We start from the raw sequence: 19,083 nt of genomic DNA on the forward strand, positions 1-19,083 counted from the left end.
AGAGTGGAGTGGTGTAGAGTGAAGTGGGGTGGAATAGGGTGGAGCGGGTTGGAGTGGATTGAGATAGGGTGGATTGGATTGGAGCAGATTAGGATGGTTTGGATTAGGGTAGAGTGGTTTGTACTGAGTGGAGTGGGGTAGATTGGAGTGAGGTGGACTAGATTGGTTTGGGGTGTGGTGGATTGGACTGGGGTGAGGTGGATTGGATTGGAGTAGGGTGGGTTTGAGTGGGGTGAATTAAAGTGGAGTGGAGGAGGGTGGTTTGGACTGGACTGGAGGAGGTGGATTGGAGTGAGGTGGATTGGACTGGAGTGGGGTGGGTTGGACTGGAGTGGGGTGGATTGGAGTCTGGTGGGCTGGATGGATTGGGTTGAGTGGGGTGGACTGAACTGTGGTGGGGTGGATAGGACTGCGGTAAAGTGGAGTGAATTTGAATAGAGTTGGGTGGACTGTAGTGGGGTGGATTTGATTGGAGTGGGTAGACTAGAGTGGGATGGAATGGAATAGAGTGGAGTGGAATGGAATGAGGTAGAATGGAGTGGGGTGAAATGGAGTGGGGTGGAATGGAGTGGATGAATTGGAGTGGGGTGAATTGGAGTGGGGTGAATTTGATTTGCATAGAGTGGGGTGGATTGGAGTGGAGTGGAGTGCATTGGATTGCAGTGGGTTGGATTGGACTGGAGTGAGGTGGATTGGATTGGGGTGGGATGAACTGGATTGGGGTGGAATGGATTGGATTGGGGTGGATTGGAGGGGGTTGGATTGGAGTGGGGTGGGGTGGGGTGTACTGGAGTGGGGTCACAGACAGGATTTGGCTGGATTGGGGTGGATTGGGTTGGGTTGGGTGGGTGGGGTAGACTGGATTGTTGTGGGGTGGATTGGGGTGAGGTGGGTTCGATTGGAGTGGGGTGGGTTGGAGTGGGGTAGATTGGAGTGTAGCTGATTGTTTTGGATTGGAGTGGGGCAAATTGAAGTGGGACTGATTGGAGTGGGGCAGATTGGTTTGGATTGGAGTGGGGCAGACTGGAGTGAGCAGATTGTTTTGGAGTGGAGTGGGGCAGGTTACTTTGGATTGGAGTAGGGCAGATTGGAGTTGGGCAGATTGTTTACGATTGGAGTGGGGCAGATTGTTGTACGGAAGATCGGAGTGGGGCAGATTGTTTTGGATTGGAGTGGGGCAGATTGTTTTGGATTGGAATTTGGCAAATTGGAGTGGGAGCAATTTAGAGTTGTGGGGCAGATTGGAATTGGGTTGGTTGGGAGGATTTGAGTGTGGTGGATTGGACTGGGTGAGTGGTTTGGATTGGAGTGGGATGGACTGGACTGGATTGGTGTGGGGTTGACTGGATTGAGTCAGGTGAATTCATGTTGGATGAGGTGGGGTGATTTGGCTTTGATTGAAGTGGTGTGGATTGTGATACACTGCACTAAACAATGTCTCTGTGCAATAAAATAATCCTCATTTTATGAGAACAGCACCCACGGGCAAAAACAAAAGAAAATATGAGTGCATTGTGAGAAAAGAAGACTTGGCATAATAAAAGAAAGTTAACTATAAAATATAAATCCTTACAATTTAGTTTGCCCTGCTGGGCATGTTTTTGCTAGTCACACTGTATTGTTCCACCTTTCAGATAATACAGAATCTCCCACACGGTGGCTCAAACACAGCGAAGCAAAACATAAAACACAACACCTAGAAAGGGGTTACTTTACAAAATGCAAATACTCTTTTTAGAATAAGGCTTGGGGTTTTATTTATGCAATGCTCTCACTCAGAAAAGCTTTCTCAGATGTCAAAAGAACCACATTCAAATGTATAGAGATATATATTTATATGCAAGCAATAATTACACACTTGGTAAATGCAACAGCTAAATGCATGGATAATAACATGAATAAACAAGCAGCAAATAGTATGAGATAAAACTCAAGCAAATATACTGGACATCCAGCAAGAGATCAGAAAGATATATACACTGAATACATCAAATGATTACTTTGGATGTGCACCCTGACTCATTAACACATCACAAAGAAAACACCTCAAATGACCACAGCCACTGGAACCACGTATCACAATGGCACTAGTCAGAAACAAATCACCTCACCCGATCGCTCACTCGACATCCTTGCCGACTCAAGCTGGGGGGCCTGTTCACAGCTGGGCTTGGACTCTCAACCGGGACTCAGGTTCTGTTCGTCTTACGACAGTACGTCTACTCCGTAAGCGAGCTCCCACCTTAGCTGTCAACAACTCTCAGCTTCATAGTCTCAAAAATACACTAGAAGGTTCGAGAGTCTTCCCCTCTGTGTCAAGGAAACTTACTGGAACTGGCCAGCTTCCAGGCAAGCATTCCACGGCAGGAAGGAGTTCCCACGTTCCCTCTACATTCTCACATGTTCCAGCCTTTATCTTAACAAAGCTTACGAAAGCCTTCCAGGGTACATTTAACAATCTCTCACAAAACAATCCTTGAAGGTGATTAACCCAAACAACTTGCAAGCCTGTCTGTGCACACAGAAAAGCTCAAGCAAGGCAGAGTCAGAATTCAGGATGACATGAGGCCATGTCAAAGCCAATAGTAAGAAATTAATAATACTTGCCAATGTACAACACAATGCACATTTGTGCACCACTGCCTATTGCATCACATCCTTCATCTCTCAATGTACAACACAGTGCACCTTTGTGCACCACTGCTCATAACACTGCACTTCAAGACCAAAAGGTACATTCCACACCTCTCTCTCTTTCATGCTTTCAAATGCATATCCCACACGTTCTTTTCTTGGCAAGGCTGTTCTACTGTGACAGCTCCCACTGTAAGACTGCAAGATTACAAGAAAGAAACCTTTAAGAGAAACAAGGCATATGCAGGACGTCGTACATTCAGGCTAGGATAAAATAACACACCAAAGTCAATTAAAATGATGGTAGTCAAAGGTCATCACAGGGTGTCAGATCATAAGAGTGCCTCTAGCACTACACACACACCTTTTGTTTGCACGACACTAAAAGTTAAACAGAGCAAAATAGTCTCTCAATCACATCCGGAGCAGCGGAGGGCACTGATTAAGTTGAATCAATCAGTGCTTGATCCCTGCTTCACAAAGAGAAACAGAAATTATGTTAGGCCTGCCTTGACGAATTATGGCGAAGTAAAGAAGAATGCCACACAAGCCAACAAATGGTAAGCTATGGGTGGGCCCCAAACCCTTTTTGTTAACAACAGTGTCTTGCAAGCGAGACGCATGCACTAGCGCCTGCTCTCACAGGGTCAACCCTAAAAATAGCCCTATCAACCCTAAAACAGGTCCACAAGCAACAAAAAACACCCACTGACCTGTCCGCATTCCAGAAAAGCCATTGAGAAAGTGTTCTCCCCAAAGACAATAATGAATTTGCTTAACTCACTGTGAACATCTGCACCAATGGAAACAAGCATTTGCAATGCAATAGGTGTTGCATTAGTGAAAGTTTGAGCTATTGGCGTTGCAAATAATAATGCAACGCCAATAGCTCAAACTTTCAGTAATGTAAAACCTATTGCATTGCAAATGTTTGTTTTCTTTATTAAGAAAATTTGATGAAACCAAGTCCAGACTTTTTGAGCGCTGTTCTTTGGTGTTCCAGGATGCTGGTGTTGTTTTGCTGTGGTGAAGGAAGCAGAAGTTTTGAATCATTTGGTGCTCTGACTTAATACAGAGCTGATGCTAGATGCTGTACAGCCACAAGCGTTGCAGGTGCATGGTTAGCTACAATGAGCGTTGTTGACCTGCCCTCCATTTACTGCGCTGCTCCTGCTATTGGTTGCCTCTGACCTACGTCTTGCCGGGCTAGACTTTTATTTTGGTAATGGAACAGCAACCGGCAACAGTGCGCCTGCGCCGGGTGTGTAATGCGCAAGCGTAATTATGTTTTGGGGTCTGGTTTGGCAGGAGATGGGCAGTTCTGTTTACTTTGCTGAAAACAACAGGCTGGCAAAGAAGGGCACTTCCAATGTTTTAGCAACAGTGGACGAGATAGACAGCTATGGTGTTTAGCAATACTGTGCTTGTTGAGCACCCTGGCCGGGAGGCTGGTAGCATCTTGCTGAGGCTCAGGGCGTGGCATTTTTCAATTATTAGAGCCACAAGTGTTCAGTTGGGCGAGCCGCGCACAAGAAAAGAAAAAAGATGCGCGGCTGCCATTATTAGAGATATAGTGTGGTGTGCCGTACTAGAAAAAAAAACGTTGAGTTGGGCAGGCCACGGAAAGCAAGACACGCGGCCACCATTGTTTAAGGTCAAGCGCGGTGTATAAAGCAGCAAAAACATATATATAATGTTGCCTTGCACTGACTTTTACGGAGCAGCGCATGCTAATGCAACTGAAACCATAACAAAACACACCCAAAATTAAAAGAACAATTAGAAGAACAAAATGTCGGGGTTAGTACGGTTGGAGAAGTACACCGCTGTTGTGGCTGCAACTGCAACTGCTACAAAGAAGTGATTAACAAAAGAGTCCTGTCAAACAGTAAATAAAACGTCCTGAGTAAGGTCACATGTAAAAGGGGTAGTCCTTATGGAAGGTTACAATTGTAGAAAAGGAGGGACTACAAAAGAAATTAACCAATGAAGACGAAGCATTAACAAAAGACAGTCAAAGAAGCCAGTTAAAAACATGGGTGGAACATGGTTGGAGCTTAAACCCCATATCCTGAATACAGCATGTCTGGAAGTGACAGCGTAAGTACTGCCTAGATGAGACCTAAAATATTTCATCTTTGCTCCTGATGAACACAAGTGCCACCATCTGTAGGAGAGTAGGATCTGCTTCACATGGGTACCACCACTTTTTGCTGCTGTTTCACTGTTTTTCAACCTTAGTCTGGCTGTGGCCCTGCTAATCAGGACCACAGCCTTGCTGCTTCCTCTCTAAAATGGTTTCCATGTACATTAGGTACATATCTAATTGGATTCTGGAGTGCCTTATAAGCCCCTAGTATATGGTATACTATGTACCTAGGGCATAGGTACCTCAGAGGCCTACCAGGGGCTCTAGCATGTATTATGCCACCCCTGGGAAGCACTCCAAAATGACACCACAGGTCTGCTACTGCAGCCTGGGTAAGGGTGTGCTTGCACCCATTACTGTGGTATAGGCTACCTATATCACTATCTTATACAGACACATATAAAACTTTAAGCCACTCCTATGGTAGGCCTTGACAATCCTGAAGGCAGAGTGCTTGGTTTTATATGAGAGGGTGTCCAAGCATGAGCTGAGTCCCTCTGCAGCATTCGTAAATACTTCCTTATGGCTGTTCTGTGATACAGCCATACCATATACTCTTAAGTGCATTATAACTTCCCGGTAAATGCTAACTTTGGGATGGCTGCATCAAAACATGTCGTGTTTGGTGTCAAACGCTTTGGAATACTACCCCCTTCCCCCGCCAGTCCTGGCGGCGGGGGTAGCATTCCACCCTTCTAGAGGGAGAGACATGTTCTCACTGGCTAAACCCGGTAGGACTTTCCTAAGCCCTGGCATCACAAAATGGATGCCTCTGCCACAGACACGGGTCTGACCTCCTGCTGCTGACCGAAACTCCGGCAGGGGAGGCCTGGACAATAGGTTTCCTGTTGAGGGGAGGTGTCCCCACCTCCCCAGACAGGCTGATGTGTATTGGGGCTGGGCGGGAGCACTGTCTGGTGCTTGAAGTCCTGCACTGGAGGCACATTTGGTGTCCCTGTGCATACTCCAGTTCAAACCGGTTGCAGGGGCTACCTGCCCCTGCTCTGGCGCGAAACTGGACAAAGGAAATGGGTGTAACCACCCCTCTTTCCTGGCCCACCCATAGGTGGGGTCTTAGAGTTAGTCCATCCCCTAAACTTAGTATAAGTATAGGAATCCAGTCCCTAGGACTTTAGATTACCCTGGACAAACCTCTGCAACATATATCCTGGACCTTCGACTTTCTATCACGACTAGAAGACGGAATAAATCTCCCTTGGGTTCAAAGAGTGACTCCCCTGCTTGGCAGGCACTAAAGAAGCAACTGACCGGTCTGCATTTCTGAAGCTCCCGCCAGACGCCAAAGTCTCTGCATCCCCAGAGGTGGATTTCCAGACTTCTCCGAGGCTACCCTGAGTCCACAGCAAAGCTGAGGCCCGTGGCTATCGTGGGTGAAGTGGAACCGTGACCCCGGGACACCGTGAACTTTTGCAGCAACACTACCTTCCTGGTCATCCTCGAAGTTGTGCTTTGGGCTCCGAGTAGCCCCAGCCTTGAGCACCACCTGCACCAAAGATTGTTGGCCTCCACTCCACGAGTGACCCGTGGGCCAGCTTCGAGTGCGAACGCTGAGGCTCCTTCGCGATCACTAGCCCGTTGGCTAGCAGGTCCCCACGAAGGTGACTCCTTTTCTGATTGGGCTTACCTGGTTGCTCTAGACGTGCCCTGACTTACCCTCACTGGGTGAGTCCCTCAGACCTTGCTGGTCTGCACCGCAGTCTTTTCTCTGCAGTCCTGTGACTTGCCGTTGCCAAGGCTTGTTGGGTCCTTTCTGGTCGCCGACACTGCAGCATTCGACAAACTTCGTGGCTCGTGGACTTTGTCGACACCTCCTGGACCTCGTGGCTGAAGAGTCAAGACACCCATCAACTCACCTGAAGCACCCGACATCTGTGGGCATTGGTCCATTCTGCCCTAGGTCACTGGCTAGTGACCCAGACTCTGTCCCCTCTGCTTTCAGGTTCCTTACATCCTAGATCCAGGTTTGGATCTCTCCGGACACTTCTCCTCTTCACGGCAGCAGCAGTTCTTTGCAGGCTTCCATTGAAATCGATGACGCGACCCGACACCAAAAGACACCTATGCACCCGGCTTCCCTGGGTGAGGTAACTCGAGTACTCTGGTGCTCTCGTGGGTGCTAGCCCTAGAACTTCTTAAGTCCAAAATGGTTTGGTCCAGACTCGATTAGAAGTGTCCCTAATCTTTAAAATTCCAACCGCGTCATTGCCCATAGAAGATAATAGGAACCCGCGGTTGTGATTCCACACTGCATACAGCTCCCGTGGGTCCCCTGTGTCACTACCTTGGGTGGTTCCTTGGGGTCCCAGCGATTCTAGAGGCAATAGGCCTAGTGCCTATTTCAGTCGTGGTTCTTATACCACTTTTTTAGTATATGGTTTGGTGCGCCCCTAGGTCCCAAACGTGTATTTGTGCTTTTACTGATGCTTGATCACTTGTAACTTTAGTACTTCGAACTCTAGTCTCATAAAGAGACTAGAGGGGTGTGTTTAACCTTAAATACATATATTTTGAATATCTACCTGGTGTGGTTGTCCTTTCATTTGATCATTCAAGAGATTATAGACTGGTAAAACAAGCTGCTTTACATTCCTTCAAGACTTAGCCTGAAGGCTGCTCTCCATAGCTACCACTAGGATAGCTTTCAATAAAGGTTGTCTTTAACCTATCACCATAAGGGGCTGTTTGGACTGATACAAGGTGCCCACTAGAACTAGTGGACAGCATATATCAGGCCACCTTCTCACACCATCTATTTTATGATTGACACAGAGTTCAAAAAGCTATAGTGTAGTCCTGTTCTCCTGCCTATGCATGTCGGCATACATACCTATGGCTCAGGGAAGCCTTGGTTCCTTCTACTGCTAGGTTTTCATTCAGCAGTTAAAATGGACCTTCTTTAAGTTCTGTGCCAGCTGATGCCCTTATGATTTTTTTTATGCGACCAGTGTGGTAAAGGTGTTCCCTAACTTATTCCAGAGCCTGGGAAAACGTAAAGAGCACTAAATTCCTTTAGATATCGATGAATCAGTCAGGATGGTGGGCCGCCGTTTTAGGGGCTTTCTATTTAATATTCAGAAACAAGCTAGAGAGGTGATAGGCAACCTGCTGGCGCAGGATATCATCGGGTCTGCTAAAGAGACCCACACCACGGGTTCTTTCTTATAGTTCCCTTGGTCAAGCATCAAACAGGTGGAAGAATGTGTGTATACATTGATATGCATCAATCTAACCTAGCCATTCAGAGAGAGAGAGTGAGAGAGAAGAGGGAGAGGGAGAGTGAGAGAAAGAGAGAGAGAGGGAGAGAGACTTGGCTCCCCGCATCCAGTTGATTACGCAATTAACAAGAAACATAGGGTACCACCAACTGGAGGTAGAGGAGTGCGCCCGCTACATTACCACATTTGTCATGGAACTTGGTCATTTCAGGTAACAATATCTACATTTTGGCAACTCTTTGCAGACAATTTTTTCCAAGAGGAGATCAAGAGTATTCCCTTGGCATCTCGTCAGTTTTTAAAGAGGAGATTAGGAAAATAGGTTTAAACTATAGCAAGGACATTCTAGTGTTGGTTAAAGCATTAAAATAGCACAACAATACTTGATCAAAAACGTTCTTTCAGCTACCTTTAGAAAAGAAAAATGTATTGGGGCTGTACTTGCTGATCCTAGTCTCAGTGCTGTGTTACATGTAAATGATTCTCATTTATAGAGAGATCTTGAAAGATGTCAGAAGACACATACAAGGGTGCATCTCAAAGCCTTAAAATCGTAATGTTCATAATGAACTAACTTGCCATTGGAGTGAACTCCTATTGAGAGACACTCAACTATTGACATTCCCGTCACTACAGAAGAGACTAGTAGATATTGCACATGGAGGCCACCGTGGCCTTGTTATCAACACAAGACTACTCTGTCAGATATTGTGGTTTCCATTCCTATATGAGTTGGCTAAAAAGATGCTACAGACCTGCAAAGTATGCCAGAGCCTGGTGAAAGACAGTTCCCTAGAAACTCTTCTGATGTCTCACCTGCCTATGACATATAGACCAGAATAGCTATTAATTTCGAGGGACCTAATACCATTGAACAATCAGAATTAGAGTCAATGCCCAATCATACAATGGTCCACATTTCAGTTGCAAGGAGAACTTTGCTGACCATCTTCGTTTTGAAAACAATGCAAAACTACATGCCAATGTTTTTTGTGTAACAATTCATAGGAACCCTAAATACGCTGCTCCAACTTGCAAAGGCCACTAAGTCATCTATCTCTGACATCTTGTGCCACCAAACCCTTCATGACTATTGTATCACTCCTCACAGCACGACAGGTGGGTCGCCTGGAAAACTCATATTCAAAAGGAAGCTCATGATTAAAATTCCACACATCTCAGCAGAAGACAATCATCCTTTTCACAAGAGTGTGCATGAACTGGATGTCCTTCATTTCTAAATGAGGGCAAGGAGTAGTCCATTCAAGGCTTGAATGTTGTAGCGATAATGGTTGCTATGCAGATAGGCTGCACATATTGAGGAAGAAACGAGGGGTAAATTAATGAATTGCTTATTTATATTTGTTTACGTTTATGTTCAAATATATTTTTATGTTTATTATTATTGAGCCAGCCAATTCAAGAGCTGACTGAGGAGATGTATGCCAAGTATAATTTGTACATAGTCTGTTTCTGCAAGTAAGATGGCTGCCATGTACAAAGGTTGCATGCAGAGCGTAAAGCACGAGACTAGCAAGATGGCTGCTATGTCGAGAGGCTGCTTGGACTGCATTCAGCAGTCCTACGTTTATTATCATCAAAATACAGAAAGGTCCTCCAATAAGAATGCATGTTATGTATAAATAGTAACTGCTCATGTCACTGAACCTAACATTGAGAAAGGTGTGTTGCTGAAACGTGTTTGTCTTTTTAGCAAAATGAAATAAAATAATGAAATCAAGGAATACAGCGAGCCCTGCTTAAAATGCTGCAACAGGGCAGCTCTTCCCTCAATACAATCCATCTCCCTTCGCTTCAAAGCGGGGCACAGAGCTACAGGCTCCCATGGAAATGTTAACTTTGCAATAACCACGGAGCCCAGAAAATTCACTTTCATGAGCTTGGATCCCAAAATAGCCAATACTGGTACTGACAAACATTATGACACACTGGAAAGACTTCTCTTTGGAGGCGCCTTCTTGAAAGACATCTCCATATGTGTTAACATTTTCTCTTCTCTATATCGAGCTCCACTCGACCATCAAGATGGTTTTCATTAAAAGGTGCATCTTTAGCGGGGCATTGACAGTCAGCAGAATTCCACTGGCCCTTCAAGGCCAGGCCCCACTGCTTCTTCCGTAGCAGTTACACCAGTCAAAAACCTCATTTTCTTTAGAGGTGTTTCGTCATCTAGAAGAAGAGTACTTTACAGAGGCGGCCACAGAGGAGGCTCCAAGTTGCATAGAGCTTCTCATCCAGTAAGCCTCCCCTCTTCTTTCCCTCCTCCTCTTCCCCATCTCTTTCTCCCCTTAGAAGATAGCACTGCATCATTTTTCCCAATCGGCAGAAGATCACTCTAGACCCCAGCGTCCTTCAAACCATCCAGGGTTTTCTTTTTTACTTTCTAAACAACCCTACTGATGCCACTGCCCATCTCCTTACCATTTTTCTATAGTGAAAGCTTCTCTAGTAGATCAGGAAGTTCAGGAAATGGTTCAGAAAAAAAACATTGTTCAGATCACTCCCCAAGTAGGCTTAGTAAGCTCTATTTTCCTGGTCCATAAGAAACCCAAAGGTATAAGGTCAGTAATAAATCTGAAGTCCCAACATTTCTTTTTGTCAAGCATCACTTCAAAATTGAGTAATACACCTCCTTTGGGGCATCTTTCTATCTCGCAGTTGCTGGCCAGCCAAGAACTAAAAGATACTGCTCCTTCACTTCTATCCACTCCCTACACCAACAATTCCTGGTGTGTTAAATGTCAAGGAGGTCTCCTATGGTAATTCCAGTGCCTGCCCTTTGGTATCTCCTTCACCCCCTGGTATTTCACCAAGAATGTTCGTTCCGCTGTCTCCTATCCGAGGGTATAAGGTATCCACTTGATAATTTACCTAGACAACATTCTCCTGATGGTACAGTGCCCAGATACTCTCGGACTCCACCTCACATCGACTGCCAATCTTCTTCACTCCCTCGGATTCATAGTAGAAATAAAGAAGTCTAACCGCTCCTCAAACCAATCAATACACTTCTAGGCTTCACAATAGACACATAATCATGTCTCCAGAAGAGCATGTGTGCCACATTCAGAAATACCTTTGCCAAGTCCTCTTGGGCCCTTGCCTCTACCCCTGACATCTGCCAGGCCTAGTAGGCCTCCTCTCCTCATCTATTCAAGAAATCTTCCTGGGCACACTGAACTAGGGATCCCTTCAAAGATAAAAAGCCCGAATCTCCGCTCAAACTTACCTTACTCTGCCCAGATCTCCCAAGACCAAGACTCTTATGTGGAACCTCAATGGTGGATGATAAACATGTATGTTTGGAACAGCAGAGCCATCTTTGGCCTCTAACCCAGTCTGCATTATTGAATCTGAAGCAAGCAGCTCCAGATGGGGTGCTATTCATCAAGGCCTCTCCACTTGTGGACCTTGGTCCCATAAAGAGCTCTCTCTCCACATCAACTCTCAGACATTTCTAGCCAGACCAATTGCTGTATCCTTCTTCAGATGGACAGCATCTCAGCAGTTCACTATGTGAACTAGCTGGGGGTCAAATCCAAAACCTTCTACTGTCTCTCTCTGGGCCTTGGGAATTGTTTGCCTGGAAAGGAATCTTTCACTCAAGACAAAATACCTCACTGGTAACAACAATTAAGTAGAGGATTGTTTCTCCTGGCACAGACACAGTTATAACGATTTGATGACGAATCACAAATTGTTCTAGAAAATAACTGCACTTTAGGGCCCATTGTAAGAGCAATGGTTTGTTTCTTGCCTCACCACACAGCTGCAAAGGTTCCTGTCTTGGCATCCCAACCTGGGCACCTCGGAGGTAGATGCCTTCTTTCAAGACTGACGTCCCCTCTGGGTTTATGCTCCCCCCCTTTATCTTTGTCACTGCCAAGTGAAGTTGGTCTTTGTAACCTCAAGGCTTGGTTTCTTCTCCTCCTAGTGTGTGACAAAAACGTCCCCATCTTCTCCAATCTTTAAAGAGTACGAAAGACATATGAGCTCCCTCAGACAAACCCCAACTAACAAACTCCTGATTACCTTCGGAAAGACCCTACCATGTCTTGAGCACCCCCACCTTAGTCAGTTGGGTCCGTTGGCTACTATCTGAAAAAAGTAAACAAATAAAGATACTGCTTGCAACCTTGTCCTTTTCATTTTGTACTTCTGTGAATAACATGTGTTTTAATTACCCTAACCCCAAATCTTAATTTTTGCACTGATCATTCAATAAATAAATGTTAGTACAAACTAATACTGCACTACTGTGACCCTAAGTCATCTAATTGGGTGAGCTTAATTTCAAAGAATGCATTACCCACAGGTCCCCCTTATCCTGTCCCATTCGTCACTAATAAGGTATTTTTAACTAACAAGACAGGGAAAAAACAAGAATGAAAGGTATATACCCCTCCCATAAGGTGATAGCAGCATTTCTCCTTGTTTTGCAGTCTTCAGACAGGGACAAGGAGAAGGCAGACTCTGCAGGGTTTGGTCTGCTGAAGCATGTATCTGGAGTGAGGCTGTGCATGGGGTCAGCTTGGCGGGCTCGTGTGGTGCTGCTTTCTCCCCTGCACTGCTAGGCTTTGACAGGATAAGACACGAAGAAATGAAGGTATTGGTGCGTTTGGCGTCAGCTGGGCACTTTCATTATCGGCTTTTGTTCATTCGAGAGGTACAGCTTGGCTTCACATCCAGGTTACGGTCCGCACATGCTCAAGGATCGGGAGTTTGCACAGGAGCATTGCGGCTCTGCTTTTAACCAAAAGAACAACACAAACCCCTTCCAATAATGGCGCAAAAACTATCCCACAAAAGAGCTAACCAATATTATCACAAATTCATAATTTATTTCAGAGATTATATTTCTTTTTCATATAAAAATGTACATTTCGCTATATTTTTCAATCAAGTACAGAAATTCTCAGAACAAGACGAAGCCGCAGGGTAGTTCCAAATACATAATTCAACAACAAAATGACATACAATAAACATCTGGACAATTACCCAAAACAAAACAGAGACAGTTATTGTACAAAAATACATATAACAATAAAATACATCAGAAGCAAACGTTTCCTGAGGTTTTGCATTCAGATTCAGCGTTTTCAGTTTTGGGTCCTGCTCTTTGGCCTCAAGACGGCTCCACAAGTCTTCACCAAGGTGGTGGCTCCCCTTGTTGCTTTGTTCCACCTTCAGGGGATCTGCATCTACCCCTATCCAGACTACTGGCTTCTCTGAAGCACCTTCACAGGCCCAGTTGTATCAGGAGCTCGAGGTGGTTTGCAGAGAGGTCCGGGGGCATGGGCTTCTCCTCAATTTGAATAAGTGCTGGATGGTAATCTCACAGGATCTGTGTTTCAATGGGTCCAGACGTCAAACAACCTCAACAAGGTCTTCCTGCCAGACTCCATTGTGTTGGTCTTGCAGCCCCTCACTCTTCAGGCCTTCAACAGCCAGTCCCTTCCAGTGAGGGTTTGGTTGAAGGTTATGGGGCATTTGACAGCAGCGGTGTTCACAGTCCGGTGGGCCAGGTTCCATCTCGGGCCATTTTGGACTGATCTGCACAGCTGGTGGCGCCCAGCCTCATGGGATTTCAAGGTTCCGGTGACTCTGGACATTCAACAGGAGCTTCGTTGGTGGATGGATTCCTCCTTTCTGGAAAAGAGGGTTTAGCTGCAGCTGGATCCCTGAAAAGTAATGACAACAGAAGCCAGGTCATTTGGTTGGGGGCTACTCTGGAGGGGAGGTTTCTTCAAGCTAAGTGGTCCCTCCTAGACAACAAGCACTCCTTCAACTGGAGGGAACTCATGGCTGTGTTTCAAGCTCTCATGGGATTTTGACAGGATCTGGAGGGTTGCAATCTGGTTGTCCAGACGGATAAAATGTATGGCTATGGCAAATCTCAAAAACAAGGGGGGGTTTCAGGCCACGGTCCTTGAATCAGGTTGCAGCCTAGTTATACAGATGGGCAGAGTGCCACCTAGTGTCCCTTTGTGCAGTTTGTATCAGAGGATTGGAGAAAGTGGTGAGAGATTCCCTCAGCAAGGTATTCTCTTCCTCTCTGGAAATGTACCTAACCAAAGGTGTCTTTCTCCAGATTTCTGCCAGGTTCAGGAAGCCGAGTCTGGATCGGTTTGCCACCTGCAACAACACCCATGTTCCCAGCTTCTGTGCCAGTGTTCCTCAGGAGGAGGCTTGGTGGGGTTGGATGCTTTGCTGATCGCCTGGCCTCGGTCTCTTCTGTATGCCTTTCCCCCATTCATCTGATTTCCAAGCTCCAGGCGAGGTTGTAAGAGACAGCCGGCCAAACTCTAAAATGTAGTGAAGCTCTCTCCAGCCCCAGCTGCATTGCTGGGGCTAGAGAGAGCGGCACAGGCTCCCAGTCTGCCTGGGAGCGCAAGTTGCCGGTGCAAGTTGCCAGGGCTCAGGCCAATCCTGATGCTGCTTTCATGCAGAGCAATGACTGGCCGCAGTGCAGTCTAGGAGCCTGTGCCCAAGCGCGCGATGTGGGACCGACGGCAGTGTTCAGGTAAGTGTTTTTTTGTTTTATATTTTGTCCCCGGAACCCCTCCTCTCAACCTCCCTTTTCCAGTCCAACCCCCCACTTTGGCAGGGGATGGGCCGCTACTGAGTTTTGGGGGGATGGATTTGAGAAGAAGCTTTCTGTATCTACGATGAGGGCTCATTTGTTGCAGAGTTTCTCTATCTCCAGGCCTTTTGCACGTCCTTTATACCTATTGTAGGACATGCCTTTGGTACTTAGAGTGCTGGTTTCGCATCCTTTTGGGCCTCTTTATTCTGTGGATGTAACGTTTCTGATGATGAAGGTGGTCTTCTTGGTCGACATCACTTCTGCTAGGCCTCTGGGTGAATTGGGTGCGTTGTTGGTGAAGGAGCCCTTTCTTTCCATGATGTAGGTGTTGAGAATGGACCCTTGTTTTTGCCGAAGGTTTCATCTCAGTTTCACAGGACTGAGGAAATTGTGTTGCCTGTTTTGGTTGGGGAGGGTGAGTGTCTGGCAGATTTTCAGTGGCACTTGTTTGATGTGCGGAGGGATCTTTGGGTGTATGTAAATCGATCCGAATCTTTTTGTTGATCTGGCTCTCTTTCGGTTTCCTTCGGTTCCTCCAAAAGGTGTGAAAAGGCTTCCTTGCTGTCCAATAGTCTCTGGATTAAGCAGGTGATCTCCATTGCTTACTCTTTGTCATGCTCTTTGCCTCCCGATGCAGTTCAGGAGGGTTCCACTCGTGGGATGTTGGCATCTTGGGCAGAAATCCAAGGGGTTCCCATTGCAGAGATTTGTTGGGTAGCCACTTGGACTTCTCTGAATACCTTTGTCCGTCATTAACGCTTCAATAATGTGTTGTCAGATGGTACCAATTTTGGTGTGGGTGTGCTGCAATCTGCATTGTTGTGAGTTTCTCTCATGTGCTCGTCTCAAATAAATCGCGTTTGGGGTTTTGCAATCAAATGTGGTTTATGTGTTCTATTTTACTTTCTGATGAAGCTGCATTTAACGGCCGGCATGAGGTTGCTTTGGTATTCCTCATTAGTGACAAATGTGACGAGGACAAGGGGACCATGGGGGTAATGTCAAATTGCTTACCAGTAATAAAGGTTACCGGTAAGTAATATAACATTAATAGCCTATTTTTAAGTACATTGATAAACAATGCTTATCAACGTGTTATCAATGGATGACCTAGGAGTGTCGGGTTTTAACACCACAGTAAACGGAGCGCGGCTATTTCTGTATTTTCATGTGTTCTAAAGTGGCTGAGAAGCACTATGTAGCAAACACCAGTTTCAAAGACATAGCAATGGCAGAATGCTCACTATGCAAACTCGCAGGACGTGTTCCACCAAAAAATGAGGAAAGGCACCACCTTAATGTGAAACCACCAGAAGGCCTCCAACAACACGGTATTGCAGATAGGAGCTGGGACTCCCCATCCTCTTGGCCGAGATTGTGAAGTTTTTTTTTTCTTTTTCTGGTGGAGGATACTGTGCTGTCAATAACATAAGAAAACACAGCAGGACATAGCATAACCTTAGACCTCATAATACATACATGCCAATAGCCCTGACTCACGCTGTAAACTCTTGATTTTCTAATTAAAAAATGGCTTTATTTTGGCTGTCAGTCGTCTTAAACTGCCTCTCCTTCAATAGAAGTCAACGAGGGAAATACATTCTCCCGATTATGTTTGTTAAAATCTCCCACTTTCCTCTTCTAAAATGTTGGCATGTATGAATACAACATAACACATTATAAAACACAAAAACAATAAGTTCCCTGAGCAAACTGAATATATCAGAAACTTCAATTCCAATTCATAGGAGTAATTTGAAAATCACAGATTAGTATATTGATGGATAAGGGCTTTGTCCAATCTGCATCTTCTTGCTAAGGTCTCTGTAATCACGGCTGTGGCATTTATCCTCAGGAGACTTGTTTAAACAATAGGCGCCTTAATGTTCAGTAAGAAATCCAAGTCCATATTTGACTTTTATAGAACAAAGTATTTATTTCCAATTCATCGGGTCATAAAAGAACAGCTTTCATACGATAAAAAAGAAGCCAACACGTGTTTCGTCTAAGGATGTTATTCCATAAGACTTCATCAGGGCCTAGTTCCAAAATATCAATAGCGTCAACCGGAAAAAACAATAAGGGTGGCCGCAGTTATACCAGCCAACCCAACTAGATAGTATTTTAACAAAATCTTCCGTTGCCTCTGAATTCAAGGCACCGAGTACGGTCGTATACTGCCATATTCCATTGGCGTCTTGCAAAACACTACAAAACAAAACATAAAACACACAGCATAACATTTAATCGAATGACATCGCATAAAGTTGCAAAACGTAACAGAAATGAACACAACATAGTTTCATAAAGAACCATGACAGAACAAAATCACATAAAGAAACATATCATTTAAGAGACAAAGCTCAACCGAATAGTCAGTCATATCTCAGTGGTTTAATGTACTTTTTGCTTTAGACAAACAGCTGAGTCACTGACAGTCTCCCCCGCCCCACACGTTCACAATCCGAGGACACAGTCCAAACACATATATTTTACAGCTCGACAATTTACAGGAAGTGGTGTAGGTTTAAGTTTCCACGGAGGGCGGAGAAATGAAACCGAAAGCTTATTGTTTTTTTCATAGCAGACGAACCTCGTCGAGCAGCGGTCCCCTCTCGCTGCAGAAGCTCTCACGTCTCCACAACTGAAGGTGAGTGGATTTGGAATACTGCTTAAGCTCCTAAAAGGCATACGAACCCCAAACTGCTTCGCCAGAGCGAGGCTCCCAGCTTGTCGGCGCGTTACTGACACTTGGGTGAGCTTGCGTCTATCACGTCTTAGACGCCCCTCTGCCCAATGCAGATAGCTACTCAATTTCCTCTTCGCTCCTGAAGCAAAATATGTGGGGGGTATGGGGAGGGGAAGTTGGTGGTAGGATTGCTTCTTGGCCGGTTTTTTCCGGTACCCACTGGTATTTAATGTCCCGGCCGGTACAAAAATGAGTACAACTACCCGAAGCCCGTATTTTTAGCCCTTCTCCGTAGATACTTCAAACGGACAATATAATCAGAAAGCACTTTTAAATGCGTTCTACACCTGCGTTAACGACCTCTGACTAAAAGTAAACAAAGGCAAAAAAAAGTCGTGTTGCAAATGAATACATAAGACTTTGTTTAAAGTTGTATTTAGTGTCATGTCCGGGTCTTTGCACGCTTCTAAAACAACTACAATTGGCCGCTATGTTCCTCTTACAAAGGTGGCAACTGTAGTGGGGGGGATAGTCGGTGCTTGAAATGGAGAAATAGAAGTTCAGGTACCCTGTACCAGAGTACCTGCTTGTTTCTGAGAAGTGTCGGTACTCTCCCATTAAAAGTATTACGTCACTCTTGAGAAGTGCCGGTGTTGTGTAATATCTGGTATCCCCACGGTATCGTGTATCCCCTTCTCTTCGGCACTTTTCGGAAACGAAACTCAGCCTGGGCAGGTTCAGACAGAAGCAGCTGATCACTGCTCGGGCTGAGTTAGCAAGTGCTTCAAACCAGACAGTGTCGACCCTTTTAAAGCACTGGGGATAGTCAAAAACGTATAAAATAACATTGGTTTGATTGCTTTGGGACAACTGTCCCAGCATGCCTCTGGGCACGCCCTGTCAGAAAGTAAGCAGCACCGGTTTGGGAAGGCGGACATTCCGAATTGGGCGTTTCCTAAGGATCACTGTGAGCTTGTTTTTGTTAGGAGCTCTGTCAACCGGCCCGCAGACCCTTGCTGTCTTCCCTGCCAGGCCACTGTGATGTGGTGCCAGTATCATGGGCAGACAGGCTCTGATGAGGGGGTAGTTTCAGCAGCGTCGCTAGGCCAGTATTGTTCTGGCTGCTTTAGACTTTTTCTTGTTTTAGTAGTCAGCAAAGCCTGGAGCATAATTTTGAAAGAGGATCCTTTATACAATAATAAAAACGTCCTTATTCCTTCTTAACATGGCTTTTCTGCCTTTGTTTAAATTTAACTATTAGTTATGGATCATTAAAGCAGCTTAAAGACCCACATTTTATACTGCTTTCACCTTACAGTAACTGTTTAAAGTACATATTGTTCAGAGAAAATATCTACTTCGGTTGATTTTCTTCATTTTTGTACTGGCCAGGACATTAAAATACCGGTAATGCGGTAAAACGACCAGGTAGCAAACATAGCCAGATTAAGAGTTGTGGCCTGTGGGCCGCCACTTCATTTCACGTAGCTCGTCCAGCCAAAATGGAGTGCTTCTAGTTTTCACCAATGTTTGTGGTGCTATGAGTTTTAAAACAAATAATTTATCAAACATTTCACTAAAAATGAACGCAATGAGACTAGCCAAATGCTGTTTCATGAACAGGTGTGATCCAGGAATGTGGACTACTTTTTGGGGGTGCCCAGACCGAACTGTGATCCCAATCCAACGCTGAAAGTATTGCATAAACTTTTCATTCATCTAACACTTTCACTATTCACTTAAATTCAAATGCCTCATATATGTTGCA

General features: G+C 45.3%; 1 protein-coding gene across 1 annotated transcript in view; it reads left to right on the forward strand.

The window, feature by feature from the left end:
* Nucleotides 1–17,185: 17,185 nt before the first annotated feature.
* Nucleotides 17,186–19,083, forward strand: part of LOC146861392 (uncharacterized) — a 38,280-nt gene continuing 36,382 nt past the window's right edge. The window contains exon 1 of the mRNA XM_085645698.1: nucleotides 17,186–17,276. The gene's annotated coding sequence lies outside the window, so the exon portion shown is untranslated. The remainder of the gene's footprint in view (nucleotides 17,277–19,083) is intronic.

This window comes from Triturus cristatus, chromosome 3_1 (genome assembly GCF_964204655.1).
Source record: "Triturus cristatus chromosome 3_1, aTriCri1.1, whole genome shotgun sequence".
NCBI classification, from domain to species: domain Eukaryota; kingdom Metazoa; phylum Chordata; class Amphibia; order Caudata; family Salamandridae; genus Triturus; species Triturus cristatus.